Here is a 20951-nt window from a genome sequence, read left to right as displayed (position 1 = left end):
TGCCCGGCGCCCAGAGTGAGGCGCGGAAGGGGCTGGCGTAAGGGGCGCCGCTGAGCGCGGCTGGCGGTGAGGGGCGGGATTTGAGACTAAACGAGGCAGACCCCTGGATTTTTACGAAAAGAGCAGAGGGGAAACCTGCGCCTGGTAGGGCCGAGAGGGCACTTCGCACCCCTGACGCTTGAAGCTCCTGGGGGGTGGGTTCTGTAACAGGGGAGTTTTCTGTCAAGCCCGTGACAGTCGGTGCGGGAACACACAGAAGTAGCACGTGACCTAGTGCCTTTTCGTGTTTATCATTAGGAAAACAGATCTATTTTTCCTCCTTGGACCTAACAAAAGTGAAAGATAATGCCTTAGAGATTAAAAGGAAAAGCTGCTCTCAGGCTCATAGGTGCTTGAGCCCCTGAGGAATTCATACTGTTCATTTATGAGCTCTGGTGTGCATTCTAGACAGAACTGAAATACCTTCTTGCATTATCATTCTCATGGTGGAGGTGTTGTTCCATATATGAAACAACGCGTGATAATCAGAGAGCCTAGTCACTCCAAAAATCCTTTTTGGAGTTCACAATTATTCATGGTGCTTTTGCAGGTTCAGCGGGAGGCAGTAGAGGGTGCTGTGATTGCACACACAGAAACGAAACTGCCTAAAGAACAAGGAAACAAATACCCAAGACGCAGGTCATTGCAACACGGCCATGGTTTATGAAAGTCTACGAGGTTATTAAGGTAACTCCATTATGTTAAGAGTCAAGGGAAGTGTAGAGATCCAACACTACTTTCCTATATCATGGATGGTATTATCCTCCTGATGCTTTTGCGCTTGTATTATTTGCAGTTGAGGAGGAAATACTTCAGTAAAATAAATTCCATTGTTCCTCATAGCATTAAAAATCTCATAAAAAATAAGGAATGTATGTGATTGAAGCCTCCTGAAAACAGGCATTCTAAGGGGACACCATCAGTGCTGTGGTTACAAGTACTGATAGGCCAAAACCCTGTAGAATTTTAGTGATGGTCCCTGCCCCTACCAGCTTACAGTCAGTGGGTACAACAAGCGAAGATGGGTGGATGCATGGAGTCATTGTTGACACGTACTTCCTCTAACACTGCCTGATTGCTGGAGAAGTCATAACACACTCCTGACTACAAGAGGTTGTTTTGTCAGAAATCAGAGTAGGGTTGTGTTTTCAAGAGAGCTCTGAACATGGACAATGTAAGAGTGTTGCAGATTTTTATAGGCAACTTGTGAAAGAAGAGCAGAAATGGAAAAACTAAAACAATTGCAACATACTCCCCCTTGGAAACTACCATGGTCACAGACACTGGAAGGCAGAAGTACATTTCCACTCGTGCTTGCCAGAGGAGAAGATGGGTGGTCTTGTAGCTGTAACACAGGGACTACAACTCTCACCTGAATTCTGACTCTTGAGTTCACCAGAGAAGTCTTGTGTTGCCATGAACTGGTCTCCTAACCTCTCTGTGCCACAGCTCCTCATTATAAAGGTGGAGCTTTATTATTGAAAAAAGCATCAATGCCTGTGGGAAGGGCATCACAGAGGTTTCTTTCCCTTTTGCACAAAACTCTCCCCCCCTCTATTAGGCACTACCTCTGTTGCTGAGGTGTACCTTTGGGACACTGCAGCTGTGGTGGTGCCCACCTTGATGTAGCTGAGGTGTCAGCAGCAGTGTAGCTGCCACATCAGAGACTGTACAAAGATACAGGGCATCTACCTCTGCAGGCAGATTCCTTACAGGAACCAGTGGCACTAAAGCTCTGGTTCTGCTGTATACTGGAAGAAGGGACAAAGGGGGAAATTGCCATGAAGAACTCCAGAGACTCGCATGAAGTTTGTTTTTCAAATCTGTTGTTTTATCAGCAATTTTTTGGAAAATATATTTGTCTCACTGCTAATAAAAGAAGTGGCTCCACTGAACTGCTGAATTTCTTTCCACAAGAAAGAAGGAGGATTTTTTTTTTTTGCATGTGTGCATGTGTGTTAGCTTATCTTCCCAATCTTGAAGCTGTTTTTCAAGCCAGAATGTCACAATTTAATTGGGGGAGAAGCCTTAATCACAACTTGCAAACAAGGTGAAAATGGAACATTTTTAACGATTCCTTTCCAAAAAATAGATGGAACAGGGGAATGCTGACATTGCTTTACTTTTGCCAAAGGCTGCCAACACTCCAAGGGAATAAGCTATTCAGCTGGTGAAAAAGTGCTGAACAAACACTGAAGGAGCTAAAGGGATACTCCCAATCATGATATACTTACTTTTCACTCTATCTCCTGCCCCAGCCTGATGTCTTACCCCTCACCCCATGCCCTAACATAAAAAAAAAAAGGGGGGGGGAATAGAAAAAAATAGGAAAAAAAAAAGAAAATAAGAAAAGGCAGGTTGGATTAAAACAGTAGCAAGAGGAATTGGTGGATCCTGAGAGTTGGCAGGGGTATTAGTATTTTGTAACCTGATCTGTCATGTGACCAGGGCCAGGCAATAAAAATAAGTCTCCTACCAGCCCTCCTGTTTGCTCAACTTTATTATATGGTGTCGGTGGAGAACTACTTTTTTTTTTTTTGGCAAAAATTTAGCAAATGAAGCCACCTGAATCATTAAATCCTGAAGGAAATCTGGCAGAGAACTGGAGGAGGTTGTTGCTGTGCTTCCAAGTTTTCCTGGAAGCAAGCATGTACTGAAGAGAAAAGGAGAAGGTGAAATCTTCTCTCCTAAATGTGGTGGGAGGGGCAGGAAGCAGAAAAACAAAACTATTAGAAGTAAATTAAATTCTTGATCAACCTTAGTAGAGGTTGGCAAAGATCTATTTAAATTAGCCAGCAAAGATTACCACTCATCATGGACTGGCACACACACATATTCAGCTGCTGCACACCACAGCGAGCAGAAATGTAATAACATACTGTAAATTACAGTTTGCTCACCACAGTGCTCAAGATGAGTTAATAACAGATAATGGCCCACAATTCACAAGTGGATCATTCTGGTAATTCTCTTTGATCTATAAGTTCAAGAATACCACGTCAAAGTATAGCTATGCACAGGAAAAAGAGTCAGTGTTAGAGCAAAACCCTAGTAACAGCCTCCCCCCCCTTTACAAGTCTATCATTAGCACCGTAAAAACAGAGATGCACACCTCACTGCCTTACTGGCCTCACCAGATCTGAGATTAGTAGGCAAAGGAAAAGCCTTCCAGAGCCAACATTTAACAGAGGTTGAACAGAAAGACTATTAACCCTGGAATAGCTACCAAAACATCCCTAAGCCCTGTGCCAGGGGAGTAAAAAGAAGTTTTAACAAGAGGAAGGAACAGTTATTCTTTTTTTCTGGTATTAGGTGGATTTCCAACAAAGCTATCAGTGGGTTACATATGTACCGGTGAATGTAAGTTCTGAGATTGGGTCTTAACCTTCTTTGTAAGTGGCTCTTGTGAAAAGAAATAAAGGACATGCAAGGGGGCAATGATCAGAGACTTGTTGGTCAAGATAGATACAGAGGCACCAAGCAATGTTATTCGCCTCATCAGCTGGTAACCCTGAAAAAGAGAAAGATTCTGAATACTTTATAGATTCCAACAGAGAACTAAACAAGGCATTTTAGAAAGATCTTTCTGAGACCACAATATGCCATCAGAAAGCTGCTGAGTGAGAAGCTTCTCCTAATGAGAAGGCGAACTTCCAAAGAGAAGATCTCCTCAAGAAACAGGTTCCTTATGTCTTAGGAACTAGTCAATTTACCCTAAGCTCTTCCCTAAGCATTTCTGTTCATTTTAGTGAATCCCTCCTATTTTATTTAATATCATGTTATATTTATACATAATGAGTTTCAAAGATAGGTTAAGTGTAACCTTGAGTTCAACAGACACTGATTTTCGTTGTGTAATAGCAATGCTAACAGTGATTTATATTTTGTGAGGGAGATCAGGAAATAGATATGGATACATTTCTTAAAACTCTAATGCACCACATTACTATTGTAGTGCAAACCAAAGCCCATCTGAATGAGATGCAAAAAGATTGTTTGTTGGACAAGGCCTACATGGTTTTGAAGTACCATCCAGATTTTAGAAAGTTTCCCTGTCAAGGAAGATGAGGGATGTATATTTACCATATTAGTAAGTGTCTCACACATGCTCGAAGTGGTTTTGTGACAAGCCCCCATCTCACAAAAAATGGGGGGGAAAAGGCTGAAGGAAAAGCCCAGATGCAGATTTGTTCATCTGTACAAGTGATAGTGTCACCTGTGCTCTCTAAGGAGACCCTGCAATGGCATGTATGTACTGAATCCAGGAATAATGCTGTAGTGCTCGACACACTTCTGGGAACAGTGAAATTAAAGAGCCAATTCATTTAACTCCCGAAGTGTGAGAAAGGGCCTAGAGACAAGAAGCAACATGTTATCATATGTGCTTAGTTTGAAGGACGGGGCAAGCAAAAGACAATCTCACATACCTCCAAATCCAATGCAAAACGCTGGAGGAAAATGGTCAGATAAAAAAGGAGAGAGATGCAATTTGAACATCCACCGTGTGTTTTGACTGATCCTGGTAACTTCCAGCTGTGCATAGAGCAGAGCAGAGTGTAAGAGCAGCCTGTTCTGAAGGAGTGCACCTGCGAGGTGACACAGCTGAGCTCTCCTGCCTGTCCCCTCCTCCTCTCAGTCCTCAGTCTGTGGCTGCTGCCACCACTGCTGGGAAGTGACACTGCACTGCCCACAGAGACATCAGCTAGAGACTGTGTGGCCATGAGTGCGGCACCGTGGGTTTGTGACATAAGCGCTCAGCATGGTTTCAGTGGGTCTTTGTAAGTCATCTGTGAACTCCACTAGTGCAGGATCAAGCTTGTACAGTATCATGCACCTTTTGGGTGCTCTAGAAATGGTGTTTACCAAACCTCACATCTCCTCTCTCCAGCAGGAAGGGTATATATAGTCATCACTTCATTTAGCATGGCAGATTTTTAAGTAGACACACAATGTCTGGTTAAGAGCTGTGCAAAGCATCAGGGAGGTAATTAAGTTGGAGCTCAAGAGTAATGAGGTGACAGAGATTAGGTTGAGCATCATTTCTTTCACATCGATGTGTCCTACTTTCAGAAAGACAGAAATGCACTTGTGAAAAATTTCCACCAAACATTCCCACTGAGGTTACAGGAATTTTTTTTAACTATGTAAGTATTTAAAAGACCAAGTGAAGAATATCACAACATTTAAAAAAACAAAACCAAAAAATAAACCAAAACAAATCAACGGGAATTCTAGGTCAGCAGGATGTCACCAGGGAGGATAACATGTTATCAGAGATCACCCAGGGATGTGCAATTATAAAGGGAGCCACGATGTCATTGCTATCCTCCATTTGCAGTCCCACCAGAAGGACAGAAACCCCAGCAGCGTGTATTCTCTTGATACCATGGGGTGTTGCTGTCTCAGGAAGAAAAGGGTCACCTACCACCTCACCAGCACTATTTCCTGCCTCTGTTGAGAATGCCCAGCAAATCTTATTCAAGATTTACTGGTACGTTTTGCTCTTCCTTAAATACTCCTCCAAATGTCTCGACACTTTCTAGGAACAGGGTGGCGTAGGGAGGCCACTCTGCACAGCCAGCAGCTGCCCTGGGTTCGCTGGGTCAGCAGCTGGAGGAAGCAGTTTCCTGTTTTGCTGGTGCTCAATGCCACTTAACAATAGGGGGAAAGAAAAAACTGCAGGATCTAGGCATTGCAAAGCTGTTTTCTACATGAGCTGTCCGCCTGCCTTCCCCTCTCCTCCAGACACCCCCACCTCACACACCCAGCCCCAGCTGGTGGATGGCAGCGCAGGAGAGGAGGCAGAGATGCTTGAGACTGAGGTTACAAGGGCTTGAAGGGATCTCTACCATATAAGCAGCCTGGACCCCATGTAGGTGAGTCTGAAACAGCAGGCTGGATATTACTAGTTTGTATCTTTTCTTCTGCCTCCTGTGAGAGAGAAAATGAGAATCATGTGTAGTGCTTCTGGAGCTTCAGTGTCAGCAAGCGTCATTCATGCCTTCTTACAACACCTAAAACATCTCGTCCATCATAGTAGATGGGTTTCAACAATATCCTGAGATAACCATTTCCAGCAGTGGTCAGTTCATTAGGGCAGGAACAGCACAGGCGGTGATTTCTCATTCTGCCTTTCTAAAACATGTCCTTCTTTAGTGGTTTTCTCAGTGCCAAATTCTTAATCCGCTCTTATCAGCTCATGGAGTGCTTTTACACTCTTACTTGGCTCCTACTGCCTACACACTCAGGAAGCATCCCTTGCTACCGTGACAGAGTTTGCTTCTGGTGATGCCTCTCCATATCCAAATCCTACCTCACTTACTGGCTTTGTTGACCAAAAGCTTCTTCTGACATTAAGGGTTGCAGGGGGTACCTCTGTAGAGCAGAAGAAACTAAGCATTGTAACTGTGAGTGGAGCCACTCAGAAACAGGAAGTGCAGGTGCCCAAACCGTAATCTGGGTTTGTTGCTATCCCTGTCCCTTTATTTCTGCCTCCCCCTCTGTTTCTGAATACATGTTGTCTTCAAAGGCACACAGGGCAGCAGACAAGAGCCCCAGGCAGATGGGAAGTCACAGGCTCTTTGTTAGTGCTCAGGCTATAGAAATTCCAGGTGAGTCACCCCTGCTTGCAGGAGCAGGTAGCCTAGACATTGCCAGTCAAGCTCGTAGAGCCTTAAATGCAATCCTGACAAGGAAATTATCAGAAGCAATGCAGATATTACAAATGCAGGTCTTTTGTTATTTCCTGTAGCCTTAAAAACTTCTGTGACAACTGAGCCCTACAGCTTTCAAAGTTCAGGAGTGGCATTGCTTGAAGATACAGTGTGCAAGTATTGCACTAAGTTTACCAAATACTGTGCTAGAAACCTCCTTATTGAAGGATTTCTTTTGTTAAAATTTTTGTTTGTCTGTTTGTTTTTGCAGTGAAACCTCAATCCCACCTGTTGGTTTTGGTTTGGGGGTTTTTTTTAGAGAAGTTATGATTGGGTTATAAAGCCAGTAAAAAATCAGTAAAATCTCCGGGGCTTAAACTGCCAAGCACACAGTAAAGTTTTACAGAGAACTCAGACAGAGAGACACAGTAAATGTAGGGCATCTACCATGCTTAAACCTTGTAATGACCCAACATTGTTTTATCATCATCTGAACACAGCAGGAGAGCTAAAAGCCCACTGAACTCCATTGGAGGAAGAGTACTCTAGGTCTTTATGAAGCACATTACAGAAAGGATATGTTTGACACAAAAAAAGCCCCCACAAATCCTAGGATGAAAGTGACTTTGTCTATGCTAAAGGTTTACCTAACATTATTTTGCAATCAAGGTATGGTGTTTTCTTACATTCGTCTTTACTTTCATTGTTTTCCCAGACAAGACTGAAGAGTATCATTAATGCAATTTCTCAGAAGACATCTGTCATCTGTCACATGTGTTTATATATCCATGCCTACTGTGTGCAGTCTGGGAAAATCCCCTAGTGTTCTTGAGGGAGAAAAAAGACCACAGGGATGAGTAGTGGCATGACACCAGCTACCCATGGAGTAGCAGTGTCTTCAATGTTGTGTTGCACTCAGTACTCTTAGAACAAGTTAATTACCAGGTTAAAGGAAGATAATCAACATAGGAAACAACATCATTATTCAGCAAGACATCAAATGCTATCTCGGGTGCCTGTTACTCTTGCTCGACCAGTTCAGCTTTTAACAGTGTATTAGTCATCTGACCACACTGAACATCAATCTTTCACTCCTCATTACACACTCAAATACAAGCTACAGTATAGACTTGCTCCATCCTGTAATTACAATATATAGCCATGCTATAAAATCTATTATGTCTAGAGGTTAGACTCAGAAACAAATTAATTGATTGCACTTTCTCCACTTCTAGGCTAAGATAAGATTTTGTTGATTCTTTTCAGTGAAAGACTACTTTTTCTGTAATTAACATGGTTTGCCATAATAAGTAGCATGTCAGCAAGAAACTCTTCATACAGAGGCAAGCAACAGGCATTTTATCATCACAAGGCACCTGATTATCAGTATTATAAAGTTATCTTTTGGCAGAGAAGTCTTGGCAGCAAATAGCCTCTTCAGTGTGAGATTAGCAGTTCTGCACCAGGCCAGAGCCCAGCTGACAGCTCAGCCTCTGCGTGCATGCCGTGGCAGTGCTGCGTGGGGGACGCACCCCTTTGCACAAGTCAAGTGCTTTGCCATTCCACCTGGTGACAGGGGTAGCAGTTCATGCCTTTCAGAAGCGTACAAACTGAAATGCTGGATTTAAATCGGATCACATGATTTGTCAGATGGCAAATGTCAGGGTGGCCTGTGGACTGTTTGAACACAAGAATCTGGAGAAAGCTAATATTTTGGCAGCTCTGTAAATAAGGTTTTCCTTGTTTTTTGCTCTATGGAGGACAGGACTCCAAAAGTGATTCCCCAAATTCTCACTGCTTGGGGATCAGTAGTTCAATCCAACTAGGGACCAGGACTGTGGTGTGGCAGGAGAATGCACAGGCCTTGCACTCATGGGTGTTGTGGTTAGGCAGTGTGGGTTCAGAGAGGCACCAGAGAGACAAGCCTGTCCTGGCTGAGGAAGATGCTCATTTTCCCAAGAATGATTTTACCTTTTCTTTTTCTCTTTTCCTACAAAAATTGTCTTAGGGGGGTTGTTTCAGTTCCTTTTTTCCTTCAATTTTCCCCTTGTTTCCCTCTGTCTCAGCCCTTTCCTCCCCATCAGTCACTTCTCTGTCACCACTTGCCATTCTTCACTACCCCGGTCATGTACCTGGCTGTCACTCAGGATGGTTTTCACTAAGCAGGGCAGTGACCTCACTAACATAGGGACTTCCCCGCCCCTGCCTCTGGTGTGAGCTGAAGCACTAATGTCAGAGCTGGGGTAGCCATGGCTCAATTGAGCTTGGAAGATGAATATTTTTGCTATTCTTTTTGCTCACATCCCAGCACAGCTGTGTCCAAAGAGAAGAGTGTTGTGCTGCTTGTGGTGTGGTGGGGTGTTCTGGTGCAGTGGTTCAGGCTGCTGTAGGACTTAGGCACGCCTGTATAAAACAATGGTTCCCTACCCAAAGCACCCACAGTTTAAGTGACTTTCATAAGCTTAGCATGCTCAGAATCTCTAGTGAAAGCTGCAGTGCTGTTCAAAGAGCAAGTTGGGAAAGTCCCACTCTCTGCAGAATGAAAGTCCCATCTCTGGGTGAGGAAGAAGGTATCACTTTCTCTCCTTTTCTCCACTGTTTTGCTCCTGGTCCTAAGCTACAAAACAAACCCAGGATATCTCAGGGAACATTCAATCTGCAGCTTGTTCTCAGCTGATCCTGTTGCAGGGAGCAAGTTTCTGGCTGATTCACGAGCAGTAAAAATAAACAGTCTGGGGAAGGCAGGGAGGAGGGAGGGAGACTGGTGGTTACAGAGGAAAAAGTAGGAGCTACAGCAGCTGGTGTTTTCTTTGCTGGTTCTTTTCAGAGGATTTAGGCAGGTTGGAGATGTAAGTGATTAATGGAGAATGATAACACCTCAACCCCCTCCTCCTCCTTCTCCTGGAAGGAACATGAGTCTTTATGCATATCACTGGTCTCTCAGCTTTAACCTTTCCAAGATTTACACACTCCATCCACTCCAGTGCTGTGCTGTGGAGCTGACAGCACATCTGGGTGTATTAACTGTACACTCTGCGGTTTTTACAAATGCTTAGGGTTTGTTCTCAGCCTTTGGAAACACTGCACTCAAAGCTCTGAGACTTCCCCCACGGACTGACCAGACTGAAGACGAACTGCCACACAAACTCAAGACTCTTTTTGGGTGTTTTTTAGCCTCTTCTGTGCATGGAGTAAAGGCCACAGCTATGTATTGCTGAACCCCAGTAAAATGTGCCTCCACAGTGGCTCCCAAAGCATATTTGGAAATATTGTACAAGTAGCAGAAATCCTTTTCTGTCCCCCTCCATAGGTATGTCAACTGCTTTGCCAAGTACTTCTAGGGATCCTATTCCCATCTCTGCTCAGGGCTAATCATATCATGACACGCTTCTGTTCTCTGCCACATGGTTAAGAGGTCTGCCCTCCTGGCTTTCTTGCACTGGAGAAAAGTGTTTGGCAGAAATAGATGGGCAAAGGCGCATACATAGCTTCTGCCATTGATGAAAAGGAGTTGCAACAGAAGTATTGTGTTATAAGTTTAAAGATGAGATTCCCACCAGGAACAGTATAAGACAAAATTTAAGGAGATGTTATTTATTATTTCTCTTAAGCAGGGCTGATGGAGGCATAAATTTAATAATAATAGTGTGCTACTGAAATTACTAAAGTACTGAAAATACTGAAGGCGAGATGGCACATAACAGAGAGGATGAGTAGGATACCAGGAAAAATGTGATGACTTCAGAAATTCACAGCATAAAGGTCATACTCCTAGGCAGCAGGAGCTCCTGCTGTAAAGACAGGGACACAGTATTTGTAAGAAACAGTGGTGAATAAAGACCAAAACTTTTTCATCCATTACAGGATAACTGAGCCACCAGTATGACACAGCCATGGAAGAGGTGAACACAGTCAGAGGATATATTAGACAAGATACTTTAGTTGATTAGAAAAGCATTACCACCATTGTATAAGGCAGTATCAAAACTTCATCCCGAACAATGCATACAGCCCTTGTTACCCATATTTACAAAAATAAATAGACCACTACCCCTGATGATCAGGAAAATGAAAACTGTCCTGAAGACTGTAAAATAAACTGATTTGAAAGCAACAAAACAAGAATGGATGAGCAGGGACAGGAGCATTTAAATATGTCAGAAAAGAAAACAACAGGGAGAGAGAATTAGTAATTTAAACTAAATCATGACCTTAACACAAAAACAAGATGTTATATGAAATAATGACCAGGAGAACAAGCTTATCTAAAAAATTTCCTTTAAATTTAACAAGGGGGAAATAGAGCAAACTTAGGATGGAGCTTCACAAGTTATTAACATTTTATGATGCATAAAGTCCCACCAGACCTTTTCCATCCCAAGTCCTGGCATGGACTTTGCAGATGCATATGCATTAAGAACAGCATACATGTTTACTCACAGGGTGATTTAATCTTTAATGATCAGGACAAGACACTGTGAGGTACCAGGGGTGGGAACTGGAAGCTGTCGTATCTTGGTTCCTGGTTGAAATTCAGACCAGACTGAGTGTGGCTGAAGGAGAATCACCCAACTGTTGGTTGGTAGTTTCTTTGGAAAATAAGCTGCTTTGCAACTCCAAATGGACAGTTTTCTATGTCACGAAATCACCACTGCTAAAAGTGGTGATGGTGGAAAGATTTGCTGGCAGTCTTTCTAGCAGTGCCAGAGATTGCCTGGACAGGGAGAGCAAACAACCGTGTGTATAGTGTAGTGGAGGGCGGTGGGTGGAAATCACACAGCCATCAGCTGATGTTACCTGCCCTGAGTCCAGAGAAGGACCCAGGTCCCTATCACTGCCCACAAAGCACTTGTTCATTTGACTTCACCATGGAAAGTACAGACCAAGATCAAACTGAATGGTAGCACCCTCTTACTGTCCCATGGCTTGTGGCATCTGTTCATGCTCTGCCAGCATGCATTTACACACACTTCCCATTCCCTGATTTATGAAAGCCTGAACTATGTGCTTGCAAGGGAGCCATGTGCCCCTCTCTTGCATCTCCCAAGAGCACACCCACCACCACATACTCTGCTCATGGTGCAGGCTGGGGGGGAGGACAAGAGGCCTGGTAAAGGCTGAGCTAGTCACAAACTCACTGGAGTTTTCTTCAGTTTTAAGATCCAAGACTGGCTTTTGCCAAGACAAATGCTGGCACATCCTGCAGTAAAAGGGAGGGGGAGTGCAAGGGCATGAGGGAGTGGGGTGGAGAGGGAGACCAAGAGAGACAACTGATTATCTTTTTTTCTACCATGCTGGTCCTGTGAGATAGGAGAAATTTTTAATGCATGTACATACTCCAGGTTTTCCAAAGGCTGTCTTTAGCTGTATATCATATTTCCAGGGGTCAAATGTTTATACATTTTGTCTACAAGAGTAAAAATGTGTCTTTTTGTTGGGGAGTGACTGATCACAGGAGTGAGCCAGAGTGCAATACATTAAAGAAGACGCAAGTTGCTTCACTTCTTCAATGAGGTTAGCTAAGTGGTGTAGGCTCTGTGCCCCATCTCGACCAGAACTGGTTTATCAGTCAGACCACAACACCTTGGCTGCATTGCATCCTTCCTTCCGAACAAAACCAAACCATCTTGAACAACACCTGAGGACGCTTGTTTATTAAGCGTATACCAGTTTTGAGAATTCTTACATCTTTTGATATGTAAATGCTTTCCTGGAATCAGTCTGACCACATAACTTGTTTAACCCACAAGACACTGCATTTGCAAGCAGCACATCACATGCAACTTACATGTAAATGATGCTGTAGCCATACTGATGAACTTTGTCCAGATGGGCACTCTGCAGATCTTGAACGCAACCAAACTGACTGGATATCTATAAATATAATATTATTAAATTAGTTTTCTAATTAGGTTCAACAAAGACAGGTGCCAGATTCTGCACCTGGGGCAGGACAAATCTGAGTGTACATACAGACTGGGGAACGAGACACTAGAGAGCAGTGCTGTGGAAAGGGACTTGGGGGTCCTGACTGACAGAAAGTTGAACATGAGTCAGCAGTGCTCTGGCAGCCAGGAGGGACAACCCTGTCCTGGGAGGCATTGGGCACAGCATTGCCAGCTGGGCAAGGGAGGGGATTGTCCCTCTCTGCTCTGCACTGGGGCAGCCTCACCTCAGGTGCTGGGGGCAGTTCTAAGAGCCACAGTAGGAAAAAGATAAAAAGCTCTTACAGAGCATCCAAAGGAGAGCAACAAGGATGGTTAAGAGTCTAGAGGAGAAACCAGAAAAGGAGTAGGTGGAGTCACTTGGTCTGCATCCAGGCAGAGACTGAGGGGAGACCTCATAGCTGCCTGCAGCTTCCTCATCAGGGGAATTGGAAGGGCAGGCACTGATCTCTTCTCTGTAGTGACCAGTAACAAGAGCTGAGGGAATAGCCTGAAGTTGTGTCAGAGGAGGTTTAGGTTGGATATTAGGAAAAGGTTCTTCACCCAGAGGGGGGTTGGGCACTGGAACAGGCTCCCCAGGGCAGTGGTTGCAGCACCAGCCTGACAGAGTTCAAGAAGCATTTGGACAATGCCCTCAGACACATGGTGCGACTCTTGGGATGTCGTGCACAGGGCCAGGAGTTGAACTTTGATGATATTCTATGAGTCTAGGTTTTTAAGAAGTAATGTAGGCAAATCTTTAATGTTGAGAGAAAGAGGGGAAATTAGAAGATTACTGCACAGAGAGCTCTTTGTTTACTTTTAGAAAATGATAAATTCAAGCACCATTTGGATGTACACCACTATGAATCTGTCACTATAGGCCACTGAACACTGGATATTACCCAAACAGGTTTTTATCCAGTTCCTTCTCAGGATCATGCCACCATTCCTTCACAGGGTAAAAGAAGAATCGCTGCTTTGAAAGACAGATATTGCTTATAACTCACCTTTATTGAGGAAGTTTTAGGGAACAAGGTAGGATTTCTGCGGCCTTGAGCAATCTGGTCTAGTGGGAGGTGCCCCTACCCATGGCAGCAGGGTTTGGGACTAGATGATCTTTAAGGTCCCTTCCAATCCTTAACATTCTATGATACTTGTGCTAAAGCCAGAAGTCCTATGAACAGCCTACAGGCAAAACAAATTCACATTTCTCACAGGATAAACTAACTGCTTCTCACTGGTCCTGCTTTAGTAGCTGCCTCCAAAGGCAGTTTTGTTGTTGTTTTTAAACAGATTGCCTCAGAGTTGATGGAGAGATACTTCCCATGGAATAACAAGCTCTGTGGCCCTTTAGTCATCCTGCATGCATCAAGCATGCCGCAGTCTCAAGAGGTCTTGTAGTATTGCCCATGCCAGATCAACTCTGCCTTCTCCTGACCCCTGAGTTGCTTAGTGCTAGGTGCTTGTTTTCCATGCTCAGCCAGTTCAAGCTCTTCCCATTCAGAACTGCAATACTTGGGGTCTTTTTGTAGCTACCCTTAAGATAGGAGGTCTGTCCTACTTGGCCTCAAGTACCTTGCATACTACGCAAACACAAGCACTTGCTGAGTTACCAATTCAGCCAGGAGCAGGCTGAGGTGTGGGCTGTGAGATATGGAGGGCCTGCAACAACTGACAACATGTTTGGCACAGCACAAGGCATTAAGGAAGACAAAGCCCAACCTCAGCATGAAACCATACCTGACTTCCATGTGTGTTTGTGTAAGGCAGGCAGCTCTTGAGGACGCTGTCGTGTTTTTATGTGTGTTTAAACAGAGCCTAGCACAACAAAGTCCTTAATCCAAACCAGAGCTCTTAAGTATCACAGTAATGCAAATTAAATAACATTAATAATACACTTTCCCTCTCTACTCACCAGGTCAGGCCCCTTGTTGTCATTGTTGGGAAGGAGCTGGGCTTCACATCAAGCTGGGACACATCTTCAGGCTAAGGTCAGTTACTGCCCGTTAGCCAGGCTGCCCTGCTGGACCTGCAATCATGACTCCTCCTGAGAGGAGAAGTATGTTTAGTCTATACCCAAGAGAAAAGTTAATGTCATTCATCCTGTGTTTGCCCCAGCTAAAAGCACATGTTTGTACAATTACCAGGGTTTAGCTAACACTAGTATTTTTGCATGCCACAGCAATTTGGCTGTGTCAGAATCTATAGGACCTTTTTTTAGAAAACAAAGAAAATGGAGTTGGTAAAGTTCTCAGCAGACATTTGCTGAATGTGTACTTTTTAAAATAGTGCATGCTAGTTGCTGTCACTAAATTTAATGAAAGTTCTAAGACTTCTAGCAAAACATTTCTGATCCCAAAAGAAAATACGTTTCAGTCATTTCCATCTATTCTGTAATCCAGCATTATTAGTTGGCCCATTTCCCACAAGCAGAGTGCTGTACAGCAGGTAATCCTACAGACACAGAGTTTGTCACAGTTCATCTTCTTCCATGAAATTGCATTAGAGTGAATAATAACTGATGATCTGCTCGTGAATGAGTATCTCACCTCTTCTAGTTACAAGATGCAGGGAAGAACTATTAAAATAATTAAACATACACAGCTACATTATTAATCAATAACAAAATTTTACTAAAAAAATTACAAACAGTATTTGACCACTCACTGAACTTGGCTGACAGCAGAAAACCACCTTCACAAATAATATCACTGTCAGAAAAACATAATTAGACATATTATTTCCAAGTAATATAGAAAATAATACATATAGAACAAACATGCAGCATTCAAACAGTTACATTCAACAGATGCCTTCAGTTAGCTGCTCCTATATATACAGGCAATATCATTTCAGAAGAGGCTCCAGACAGAACACAAAATCAGCATTGTGCCTTTTAGCATTGTGAAGCTTTAAAGAGGTTTAAGAAGGGAAGCAAGATTGTAAGTTTGCTTATCAGTAACAGCTTTTTTGGAAGGCAAATGTTGAGAAAGATGAGCGATATTTTCATAAGATTAAAAGTATGTCTTTTGATAGGACATTTGATGGTGAGTTCTGTAGGTAAATGCACTGGGTTAATGGTCTCCTTCATGTTGAAACAGTATCCTCAGCGGGATTTGCTTTCTCGGCCGCTGTAGGTCCCCTCCCCCAGCTCTGTGACATGAGAAATGCAGTGTTCTTAATGACTGGAGCAGGAGGGATCTTGTTATTGTGGCTGCATCACCCCTCCAGGACACAGTTCAGTAGAAGTTTGTCATGTGGCTGAGCAGAAACGATGAATGCAGGTTTTATGAAGTTCACTCCCCAAATACAAAGGAACAGGGGAAAAAAACCCACCACATTCATGGCTACAGGCTGCGAGAGTACACAGTTCACAGCCGGAGCTCTACATTGATCACTGTCAAGCTGCTGGGCTGCAATGCACCTGCGAGCTGTCCCCCACTCCCTGAGCAGCAAGCCTTTACCTGCACTCCCACCTGCATTTGCAGCATCTCCCCCGTTACCCATCTCCTTGTTTCTCACCCCTCTTCTTTCCTAGCTGACGGGCATTCAGTGCTTCAGTATCCCTCTGATACCTAGCTTGGATCTGAGGAGAGCTAATCACCCCCTCTGCTTAGAGGCACGTGGAGATTCACCAGTTAATATCCCCACAGGCTTGTTTCTCTGCTGCCCTTGCCCACCTTATCTAGGGTATTGCTTCATTTCCTGTTTGCTCCCAGCAGCAGCCTCCTTTGCTTTAACTCCAGGCCATTATGCAGGCTAATATCAAACAGGTGGAAGAGGTAAACATTAAAAAAACCTCAAAAAACCTCAGAACAACCCAACATGTCCTTCCTCTCCTCAACGGGCATGATGACATTGTCAGGAAATGGGTAATAGCTGCAGGTGCTAGAAAATGAACTACATGTATAGGAATGCCTGGAGTTTGAGTGTTGAAAATATACAGACAAATAACTTACTGTGAATAGTTTATTCTAAATAGGTAAGCAAGGTCTCCTTGAGAAAGCACCCCGAGCACACTTCAGGCATAACAGCAGTCATCTCGCTCTAAGCAAGTCCCCCAACATCATAGAATGGTTTGCATTGGAAAGGGCCTTAAAGATCATCTCATTCCAACCCTTCTGCCATGGGCAGTGACACCTTCCACTAGATCAGGTTGCTCAAAGTCCCGTTTAACCTGGTCTTGAACACTTCCAGAGATGGGGCATCCACAATTTCTCTGGGCAACCTGTTCCAGTGCCTCACTACCCTCACAGTAAAGAGTTTCTTCCTCATATATAACCTAAACCTACCCTCTTTCCGCTTAAAGCAAATCCCCTTTGTTCTATGACTGTATGCCCCTGTTCAAAGTCCCTCTCCATGTCTCTTGTAGCCTCCTTTTTTAGGTACTGGAAGGCCACAATAAGCTCTTCCCAGAGCCTTCTCTTCTCCAGGCTGAACAATCCCAACTGTCTCAGCCTCTCCTCATAGGAGAGGTGCTCCAGCCCTCGGATCATCTTTATGGCCCTCCTCTGGATCTGTTTCAACAGATCTGTGTCCTTCTTGTGCTGAAGACCCAGAGCTGGGTGCAGCTACTCCAGGTGGGAGGAATGAGAGTTTGGGGCAGCCAGGCTGGCTCCCAGTGACGGCACAGTGCAGTCCCCAAACACACATCAGCACAGGGTCAAAACCTGGACTGGGAACTGCCACACCCTCACCTCCCTGGCTGCCACCTTATCCTGATCTGTTCCCAGTGTGTTTCTCTCTGCAGGATTTGGGGCCTTGGTTGCAGGAAGCAGGTGACAGTACTGATAAAAAGCAAATGCCCTCCTGCTGTAGTATGTCCATAGGTAAGTCTGAGTGTAACTATGTGTGCACACACTTGTCTGATCTGACCATTTGAGGTTCATGAATGCATCACATGCTAGGCTTTATAGGTTAGGCACTCAGCTTAAGAATTTTCTGACATGTGCTGGATCATTTAGTTTGTTGGTATCTATGTGACAATAACTTAAGGTGCTCTTTTCCCTAGAAGGAGGACAAGCAAGGCATAACAATATCAGGAATTGCTCCCTTGGCTTTACTTGTCCACTCAAATTTGGGAAACTATATCCCTGAGCCCATTTCAGCAGGTTTACTTTGGAAAATCAGTATCATTGTTAGCTGTCAATAACTCACTCCATTTACTGCTCTCAGCTGCTCAGGAGGACACAGCAGACTCTGAGACGGGTAAGGTTACTGCATGATAACAGCAATTCTTAAGTCAAATAGGATAATGAGGCTCTCCCTAGATGGTGACAAGCTTTGGATTTCCCATAGAAACGTGTGATTGTGCCTGTGTCTTTGCCTGCTGTGTTGAGGACTCTCCCCCTCTTCTCCTCCGCAGGTCTGGTTCCCCAGCCCCAGCCCCAGCAGTGGTGGAGCTGAGTGGCTGTGGGCACTTGATGCTGATTAAATTCTGCTGACTGAGGAAGATGTCAAATTCTACCCAAAGCAGAGAGCCGCCAAGGAAAAGCTGCTTTTCTTTGCTTTTGACAGCTGGAGCCATGAATTTAAGCAGAGGTCTCACCTTCAGGCAAGTCAACAGCTGGGCAGGGAGCAGTCTTTCTTAAAGAGAGAGTGCACTGTATTTTGCTGGAGTTCAGTGTTGCCAGGAGGTGAACGAGTTGAATTGCAAGAGAACATTTATGGAAAACCCCAGGTGCAGCTGGGTTTTTTGTTGCCGGGTTGTTTTTGTTTTTTTCTTTTTCTTTTACTAGAGAAAGACCAAGTAACAAACAAGAAAGAGGAAATGAAAACAGTCTTAATTCCCACCCTTGGTGTTTCTCGTCTTTCATTTCCCCTCCTGTATGAACAAGGAGAAGATGCAGCTTGTGTCTGTACAGGAAGTTCCTGAACCCGAAGTCCTTTTGCTAAGATGTCCATGCACTGCGTCACATATATTTTATACTTTTTTAATGCTATTTTTATATGTATGCAATGCCATTCTTCAGGAAACAGTGGCTCTATTGATCAGTAATGGGGTCCATAAGACTCTTCCCTGTTTCTAAATCTGTCTGTCCACAATGGCAATCCAAAGCTCTTTCTGCTGAGGAACTGCTTCTTGCCTTTGCAGTGTGAAACCTGCATGCTCAGTTCAGGGCCCAGTGGACGGGAGTTCCCATAACAAAATATCACTGCCCTAACTAGATGCCCATTACTGCAAATATTACTGGCACTATCACCTGAAAGGCTGAGGGCTGAATGGCACTAAAATATAATTAGGCTTCACTTACACACTATACTTTCTGAATCTAAAAGAGAAACTTTGTCACTGCAGGGCCAGGCTTTGTGATTTTCAGTCCCATGGAGCAGAAACCAGGATCCAGAGGAGGTTCAGACCTTCTAGGAGGCTGGGACAGACACAACTCAGATCTAGGTGCAGTGGGAAATACATAGCACACAGTCACACGGCCACTGTCACATCATGTAATTCATGTGTGTGTTATCTTAGCAGGTGTGACCGGCCAGAAGTGTGAAATGTAGTGGAGCCTTGCTATTGCCCTTTCCTACCCTCCAGAGGTACAGCTAAAGCCACAGCTGCTTACAGTACTCTGGCCACCAGACAAGAAATTTGGGGGTACTCCCGAACTCTCTTGTGGGAAAAACAGCTTTAGGAAAGGACTAGGTACTAGTTGGACCAAAAGGAAAGTGTATAGCTGTCTAGTTTGCAGTCAGATGGTAAGGGACATCCTGGGCTCCACATGCTGATGTCAGGGATGTTTAGGTACTTCATGCATAGCTGCCTAGTGCAAAATGCGAAAGCAATCCTGAGCAGGGCAGGGAAGCCAAGGCTCTGGCTAGTGAGGGTCCTAGACAGTAGGCATCATAACCATAATCATTCTTTTTCTCGCTGACATTTCCAATTTTATTTTCCTTCCCAGCTGAAGACCTACAAGAGAAGAAATGTCCCATCCCCAGTCTCTCCCCTGATCCTTATAACACTTTCTAGGGAGGTGGGAAATGTGAATTTTAAACCCTTCAGGAGGGAATTATCTGTCTCCACAGTACCTTGAAAATATGAAATGAGAGCTCTCCCCTTGGTTAGGCGCTCTCCCCTTGTCTGTTACTTTGGGGCATTTAAGGTATATCCTGGGAAGACTCGCAACTGCCAAGCTCTGTTGTGAAAACACAGGTTTATCATCATCATCATCGTCGTCATCATCATCATCATCATCAGTGCTGCTTTGAGGGGGAAGAAAGCCCAAAAAAACCAGCAAGCATCATCATCCAGCCCAACAGGGAAAAGAAGGGAATGGCAGAGAGTAGAAATATTTTGTGTCTTGATCTCCACCACTACTGTTGATAATGGAGTAGAAGTCGCAGTTCTCTGGCCTGCAAACACTGAAGTGCTAGTAAGCACTGTAAGAGTGCTTAAATAGGATTTTTCTTTGGATGTTAAAAGTTGAAACACCTGTTGAAAGTAGGTATTTGCAGAGTTAAACATAACTGAGGTTATCAACGTTAAAATTTGTGGTACAGAAACCAAAACTCCATCCAGATCCCAACCTTGATACAGGCAGGCCTTCTTTGGATTTAGCCTGATCCATTTCAGCATTTTTTCCTAAAATTTTTCATCTTACTTTAGCTCCATCAGTGGTAGAACATTGAAGATGGTTGTGAAAAATGTGTTGTCTTATTTATCAAACAGACAAGGAGGCAGACAGAAAAAAAGTTGTCTTAACTATTTTGTTATGATGGCATAGATGGCATAGATGGAATTTCTGCCATAATAGTAATAACTACCACCCTTAAATCCTTTTCTGAAATTCATGCCACATCTCAGCTTTTAAACATTTTTAAGTGCAAAGGCATTTGGAACACCTGAAGAAGTTATATTTCAAGTAGAATTGAAAGACAGAGACCACTTCTTGCTTGAAAGCAAGACAGCATGGAAATCTGGTGCCACACTTCTTTCTTGCTAGATTTTCTGCCTCATTTTACAGCCTCCTGCTGTTCAGGTGGCTCTCTGTAAGAGGAAACTTGGATGGCTAAGTATTTTTCTGAATCCCATTTTTAAATTCTATGAAGCATCCACCATCACCATCTCAGGTAAGAAAGATCCTGGGTACAGTTGAAACCAGAAAGACATGAAATGAAAAGAGACAGTTTGCTGTGAGCATTGCAGCTAGAACTGCCAGCTTTGTGATTTTAGAAGAGAAACTTAACCATCAGCACGTCGTGACGTTTTTGGTGTGATGCATGATGATGTGTGGGTGGATTGCAATGCCACATCTTGTTATTTCAGTGTATTGTCATCATCAGGGTTCACTGAAGCATTGCTCTGTTTCAGCAGAACATCATTATCTCCTCT

At 43.9% G+C, this 20951-nt stretch overlaps 1 long non-coding RNA gene across 1 annotated transcript; it reads left to right on the top strand.

Moving 5' to 3' along the window:
- Positions 1-7: 7 nt before the first annotated feature.
- On the top strand, positions 8-18404 carry LOC108448506. The gene is made up of 3 exons (XR_001864392.1): positions 8-726; positions 14538-14610; positions 17985-18404. It is a non-coding gene; the product is annotated as an uncharacterized LOC108448506 (long non-coding RNA).
- Positions 18405-20951: the final 2547 nt, after the last annotated feature.

Source organism: Corvus brachyrhynchos, unplaced genomic scaffold, assembly GCF_000691975.1.
Source record: "Corvus brachyrhynchos isolate BGI_N302 unplaced genomic scaffold, ASM69197v1 scaffold115, whole genome shotgun sequence".
In the NCBI taxonomy this organism is placed as follows: Eukaryota; Metazoa; Chordata; class Aves; order Passeriformes; family Corvidae; genus Corvus; species Corvus brachyrhynchos.
The sequence above is the reverse complement of the archived record's forward strand: the minus strand, read 5'-3'. Positions and strand labels throughout refer to the sequence as shown.